A 7,918-nucleotide genomic window follows, 5' to 3' on the forward strand; every position below is an offset into this window, starting at 1 on the left:
GCCACAAGCCGAGATTCACGCGGCTCGTTTACTGGAGTCTTCCTGACTCGGCATAAAAAGAAAAAGAAAAAAAAAAAAAACAAGGTTCTTTTAAGAGACTCTGCTAACGATTGAAAGGTGTGTACGTACAGCTGGAAGTGGCAGCTTTTGCTGGAGGTCAGCATGGACTGAGGCGGTAAGCTGGAGTCATCTTGACGAAAAACCGGCAGTTTAAAACAGCCGCGGTTTTACAGATAAGACACGTGGCCAGAAAAACATAAAGATTTACAGTAAAGTCAGACTTGGATGAAGAAAATCTCTAAAGGTTTACAGTGTGTTTAAAAATATACGTGAGACTGAGAGAGAAAATGAAACGGCAAAATGGTATATAAATCCAAAAGCCGGTGTTGTGGTGGCGCACCCCCGGTAGGATTTACTCCAGAGGCAGAGGCAGGCAGATTTCCAAAGAGAAACCCTGTCCCAGAGAAAAATAAATAAAAGTAAAATGAATAAAGTAATAATAGATAAATAATAAGCCACGTAAAGATGGAAAATACACAGAGAGTCTGGATACTGTATGCTATTGTGTTTTTCAGTTTTTTGATTGCTAAGGAAGGAACAGCTGCTAAAGTACACTTGATTATAAATGCTGCTGAATTAATCCAACTTCTATCTTTTAAAAATGCCTTGACTTCAAAATTTAAGTATAAGAATATGTTACTTGGAAAAGGAGTTTTTATTTATGTTTCTACAGAAAATGAAAAGCTGAGGATTCCTTCCAGGCTTCTGTGGTTCGACGAACCAAGACCCCCGGAAGCAGTGGATCAGATGTTCCAACAATTGAAACAGCTAAGATGATGCAGCTTTACAGACCCCGAAAATATGGACTTATACAGGTTTCTGAGTTTTGTCATGATCCCCATGGTATGAACGGCACCCCCTTCCAGCATGAAGCAGTTTGGAATGAGCGACGTCCTAATTCCCATCTTGTTTATAAATCTTTGTTTTCATTTAAATGGGGTTGTTTATAATTGGCTAATGATCACAGCCAATATTTTTTAATGGTAAAAAAGGGAATTATGGTATGGGTATTGTTTTTCATTTATTGATACAAATTCAAGGTCAATTTTGTGATGCTTACATTTCTCCTCTTGATTAAGTATTGTGCTTATACTGATCTTTTAAAATGTAATGCATAATTGAATACAGATTATAGATAGTTACTTATAATAGTCTGAACTTATAGTTAGGTAAGTTAGGTTTTCTAGATATACAGAAATATATTTGACATAGACAGTCTTCAAACCTTTCAAAGACCTTCAGAAAATGGCATTTAAAATGGTTTAGGGTTTTTCTTGACAATGAGAAATGTCTGCTCCTGGCAGCACTAATTACGTCTGAGAGGAAGATGGGCATCAAAGAAACTCGTTATGGAGTTTGCTTTCAGCATGGCAAGATTAGCCATTTGGGCAAGAAACTGCTCTTGCCTAGACTGTTTGACTGTTGCTGTATAAACTGAACATGCAGGACCCACAGGAAAGTGACTGCTGAACTCAGTCTTACAGGTTCCTGCTTTATGAAAGAGTCTACAAGACTTTCTGCAGGACACAGAAAAATGACTGACAGACTGCTGATGCAGATGGACAGTTTGAATTTCCTGCTTTGCTGAGAAGTATTCCAGATACATTGTGGCCTATGGGCTGAAGATGGATGCCCTAACGTTACAGAGGAACTTCGGGTGACTGTCCAGGCAGTAAGATATCTCTGTCAATCCTAGTGTTTATATATTATCCTTCTGTGGTCTTTGATGGAGTTGAAGATAGATAGTTATAATTATAGTTTTCCTTAGTTATGACAAAAGATAAGGTACATATAGGACTTTGTACTCACAAGGATGGGATGGATGATATTTTCTTTAGATCTTGCTAAATGTTAATAGACAAAATGTTGTAACTGTGTTCTTACTTGATAACTGTTCTGTCATATACAATTTGACTATGTTAAAGTTAAGACCTTTCTTTTTGTTTAAACAGAAAAGAGGAGATGTTGGGGAAGTCCTGTGTATATGTCAATAAATTACTGCTGGCCAATAGGAATCTAGATAGGTGGGGCTAGGAGTCCAGGAGGATGCTGGGAAGGAGAAACACAAGAGAGTCAACATGTAACGCCATGGGGGTAGGAAGCCTGGAACTATTCTCCGGTAAGAAACATACTTAGATTAACAATTATGGGGTAATTACTTAAGTCAGAGCTAGCTAGTAAGAGACAAGCAAGGCCAAGCAGCTTCATAATTAATATAGCCTCCTGTGTGTTTATTTGGGACTGATGCGGCTCTAGAACCAGGCTGGGCGGGAAGGCATCCTCTCAAAGAAAAAAGCTTCTCTTAACAATAATGTTAGCTGACATTGTATAAAGCAGTTAAGTTTGTTACCAGTGGAGTTTTATTCAGGCCGAAGTCAACAGGCCTCCAGTAAAAGAGCACGTGGCCGCGAGAGAAATCTCAGAATACCACCTAACCTTACCGGCAGGTAGAAGGTGCTGGTTCCTGGTGGCAGGAATCGTGCCTTGCCGAGTGAGCGAAGTGCTGGGGAACTTAGCAAAATGAGAGTCCACGTGTACCCCACTCCTGGTACCATTATGTAAAGGGGAAGCCTTTTCCTTGAGAGAAGCCTTCCCCCCCAAAGCCGCATCAGTCCCAAATAAACACACAGGAGGCTATATTAATTATGAAGCTGTTGGCCTTGCTTGTTTCTTACTGGCTAGCTCTGACTTAAGTATCTATCCCGTAATTGCTAATCTAAATATTTCTCTTACCGGAGAGGTTTCCGGGCTTCCTTCTCCATGGCGTTACATCTTGACTCTCTGTGTTTCTCCTACCCAGAGTCCTCCTCGACTCCTAGTCCCACCTATCTTAGTTCCCTATTGGCCAACAGTGCTTTATTGACATATACACAGGACTTCCCCCATCACAAGGGTGTATCTTGATGAACTAAGTTCCTCCCATTAGTCTTCATGTCTTAAATATTCTTTTATGTCCCAACATTGTATCATGTAGGATAAACTGGCTTTTTTTTCTTTTTTCCCTTTGCTGAGGACAATGGAAAGTGGCACTCATTTCTTATTATTTTCATTAGATATTGTGTTTCTCCAAAAATCAGAAGACCTGATAACTTATAATAAATTCATAGGGGCAAGCAAATTCTGGAATCTAAATTAATCTTTTCTTGTTCCCTTTGAAACTGTAGTTTTCAAGTTGCAAAATTGAGTTATATTTTGACTTTAAAAATAGCCATACACACTTGGAAACTCTGTTATGTGCCTTTTATACATGCCAGCTCAACCTACTTCAGGACATGTGGAGGATTTATGAGACTGTCCCCAATAGGCTCAGATATTTGAATACTTGTCCAGTTGGTGGCAATGTTTGGGTAGGTTTAGGAGGTGTGGCCTTGTTGGAGTATGTGTGTCATTGGGGGTTGGCTTTGAGGTTTCAAAGCCGTATACTGTCCCACTTCTCTCTTCTTCCAGCTTGTGGTTTGGGATGTGGGTTCTCAGCTCTCAGCTTCCAGCTCCAGTTGCCATGTCTGTCACCTGCTGCCATCTTGTCCCTGACATTATGGACTCCTAATAATATGGATCCATAGGCCCAAATAAACCCTTCTTTCTGTAAGTTGTCTTGGTCATGTTGTATTATTACAGCAACAGGAAAGTAACTAATGACCAATTAATGACTCACGATATCTGTGTAATTTATATTTGCTGTAAAATGTTGTGGCAATCTGTTGTTTCTTATTAATGACTTCTCTGAGACTGGCCATGTTATACAACTGTGGAATGAAGTACGCTCATGAGATTGGAAACTTTCTACTGTTGTAAGAGGAACTCATATTTGGACCTTTGATAACTGGACCTTGATGAAGAACATTGGAAGAACACCAAGGACAGCTGAGCTAGAAATTTGAGGAGGTCCATTTCCTCCATGGCGTCATTGAGCTATTCACTCTGTTCTGGGCTGGATTCTGCCTAGTCTTTTGTTAAGTATGATCCCTGTGTTTAAATTCTGTTAGGATTTCTGCTACTTGTACTTAAAACATTTTATGATTTTTTACATTATTCTAATACAGATCTTCAATAGTATGAGTTTTTGCCTTCTGAAATGTATGTTGATTTAATTCCCAAAGTCATATATTAATGGCATTTGAAGGTAAAGCCTTTTGAGGATAATTCGGATCAGACAATATGATCTAAGTGAGGTCCCAGGAAGTAATCAATAGCTGAAGAAGAATACAAAGGAGGAGGAATAGAAGTGGAGGGAGAAGAGGAAGCAGCAGAAGAAAAAAGGGATGATGGAGATGATGTAGCAGAGGGTGAGGAGGAGGAACAGGATGACAACGAGGAGAGGACACGTTGGCTAGCACATGTGATGTCTTCCCTTGCAATTCTCTGGCATGTTATGACACAGCAAGAACACCTTCAGTAGACACAGACACAATGTTTCCAGAATTGTTGGAAGTATATATATTTTCTTTACATATTACCTAACTGTGGGTACTCAATTACAGCACCAGAAAAAAATCTACAGGATTATATTATTGTTTTCTTCCCATAACTTTCAGTTTTACATAGAAGCTCCTACACAGCAATTAAAATAACAGTTTAGAGACTGGAGAGGTGCCTCAGTGGTTAAGAGCACTGACTGCTCATCCATAAGACATGGGTTCCATTCCCCTCCCCTTCATGGTGACTTACAACTATCTATAACTCCAGTTTCAGGGAATCTTCTGTCCTCCATAGACACTGCACACATGTGATACACAGATACACACGGGAAACTTCCATGCACATAAAATAAACACAATAAATACTAAGAAACAATTTAATCAAAATACGATGGCTTAATCCAATGCTATTAATAATGAGGACATTTGGATATTATCTTTTTTTTTTTTTGGTTTTACAAGACAGGGTTTCTCTGTTTTGGAGGCTGTCGGTCCAGCCTGGCCTCGAACTCACAGAGATCCGCCTGCCTCTGCCTCCTGAGTGCTGGGATTAAAGGCGTGCGCCACCAACGCCCGGCTTGGATATTAACTTAAGAAAACTAAACATAAATTAATTTAGCACTAATAAAAATTCATTATTAGTTCTAGTCTATCTATAATCCATACTTAAAATCTAGCTTAGTTATAACTTTCCTATTTTTTATTAATGCCAATATCCATAGCAAATTTTGAGATGATGATATCTGAAGGTAAATTGAAATATACTTGATATAAAACAATAATTTATTTCAATCTGTTTAAAAGCTAAAACACTGGTAAAGGGCAAATGTGGGGGAGAATTCTGGAAAAGCTGGATCCCCAAATGACCAATTAGTGACTCCAGATATCTGTGACAAAGGGATGCTGACCCAGGGTCATAATCCTTCCTCCACCCTGCTTTGCTCTTGAGTGAAGACAAGGGGGCAGAATAAAGCCAGGGTGCTAGGGCACTGAGCAGGAGAAAAATCTGTGAAAGGTCAAAACTGGCTTATTAATGAGGGAACAAGTCCCTACATGTTTGAACTTCTAGTATATGCGTGTTTTCTCGAGGAGTGCTTACTCATTACCCATGAATGCTTGGCATCAGCACAGTAAATACTGTACTGAGTTCCCCGATGCTGATGTTGAGACAACAGTTGTTCTGAGGCCAGCACGTTCTTGTTCTGAATGAACACAGTCTCAAGTGTTTCAGGGAGTATTAGAGGAAGGATGTTACTCAGTGTCGGAAAGCCAGCTGCACAGACCTTCAGTACAGTTTATGCTTTTTCAGCTCCCCCCTCTTCTACCTTTGGCATGCCTACAAGCCAATGAAGTGCTTTTCCTGAAATGGCAATCACTATTAAGTCCATTAGCTGGAAACTAGAATGTTTTCCTAATTGTTTAAAGTCTCATCGTCAAAAGGATGTTACCACTGATTGGAAAAGGAGAATGTAACAGTCTCAAGTTCATGATGCTTTTCCTTTTTATAAACAATGTCAGACAAGACCAATACACTCAAAACTGTCAGATTTACTTCTCTAAGTTTCTGGCAGTTTCTTGTTTGGGCTATTTTGTGTCCAATACTTCTGTTTTATTAATTGAGTTTGCTGATCTTTTTTTAAAATTTCTTCTTCAACCTTTCTTATTGTGGTTTTGTATCGTTGATATTTTTCAACAGTTTATTAACTTCCAGTATTTTTTAACACAAGGTCTCAAAGCCATCCTTTTTTTATTTGCTTGTTGAAAATATTAATTGATTGATATCAGGCACAATGGTGCATGCTGATAAACTGAGAATTCTGGTGGTGGAGGCAGGGGGTTCAGATCTTGAAGACCATCCTCAGCTGCATACAGATTTTGAGGTTGACTGGAGGTACATGATACCCTGTCTCAAAAAAAAGTTTGTTGCTTTAATTCCACTGCTTGGATTTGGCGCTCTTTCCCTCTTCTGAGTAGCTATGTCAGCTTTTTGAAGCAAGTACTTCCTTTTCAATTATGGTTTTCCTTTATTTTTGAGAATTTTACATATGCATAAAATAAAATATGATCGTATCCACTCCCATTTCCCTCCTCCAGATCCTCTTCTTGCTCCACGACATGACCTCATCTCAATATCATGTCCTTTGGTCTTCATATTTTTATAACTGTCTACATCCAATTAGTGCTGCCCATAAGTGTATGGGAGTGGGGCTATTGACTCGAGAATGGGGAATCTGCCAGTGGCCACATCCTTAAAAAAAGAATGTGTGTTCTTCCCCCAGCAATTATCAGCTCTCAATAGCACCTTAGTAAGGGAGGGGGCCTGGAAGTTGTTGCCCTATCTCTGCTGGAAGTTTGGATTGGCTTAATCTTATGCTGTTCTTGTGCAGGTAATGACAGCTGCTGTGAGCTCAAAGAGTATGATATCCATGTCATGTCCAAAAAACTCATTTCATACCATCCTCCCCATCCCCCTCTTACATTCTTTCTGCCTCCATTTTGAGATGGTCGCCGGGACTTGTTATGTGTGGGAGTTGGTCTAGAGCACTCAGCCTCGTACTCTTAGCACTTTGACAATTTGTGTGTCTACACTGACTGCTGTTCATTGCAAAAAACAAAAACAAAAACAAAAACCGCTTGAAACAATAACTGCAGTACATCTCTGACTTTTACCCATGTGTCCCTAGTTTCTAAAACAGTGATTAGCTCTTATTTTGAGGTTATGAATATTCCTCTAAGTAATGAACAATTTGGATGCTTTTCATATTTATAAAACATTCACTTTAACCACATAAACACACCTAAAAAAGGCCATTTAAAATGAAGATTTTGTTGTGTGCCCCATTGGGTTGATTCTTTATGCTTCTTGAATAAATCATTGCTTTTGAAATATAGCAGATGTGTTGCACAAGTTTAGGGCCAAGGAGAATGATTATTTTATTTCTAACCTGATGTGAGCCCTAATTATATGGAAGTACATAATATAATATGATTTTTATATTTGATATTTCCAAAAGGGACCAATGTGTAAAATGAAACCTTTTGTGTCATAATATAGCTATATTTTTACACTAAATGAATTTCGTTTGACTTATAAAAGACAAAATAGGAGACTCCTCATCTAGGATATTCTGACAGATTTGAGAAAAGGGATTGAATGTCCATAGACTAGATTTAATCATGTTGTATATTTAGTAGGCAACATTTACATTCACTTTCTTCATTAATTATACAGCTTGCTACATGAAGATAAATCATGGTATTTGATAATATGAAATTTAATCTCATTGGATGATTATGATAAAGCACAGACCCTCAGGTTTGCATGCCCTTTCCATGGAGTTGACATTTGGGTATTGCCAGTCTTTTTTTTAAGTGCTTTGAATTACATGTTAGATTCGCTGCCAAAATACTTGAAAGAATAAATAGAGATAGATGTCCTG

Source organism: Mesocricetus auratus, unplaced genomic scaffold, assembly GCF_017639785.1.
Source record: "Mesocricetus auratus isolate SY011 unplaced genomic scaffold, BCM_Maur_2.0 Super-Scaffold_100015, whole genome shotgun sequence".
In the NCBI taxonomy this organism is placed as follows: Eukaryota; Metazoa; Chordata; class Mammalia; order Rodentia; family Cricetidae; genus Mesocricetus; species Mesocricetus auratus.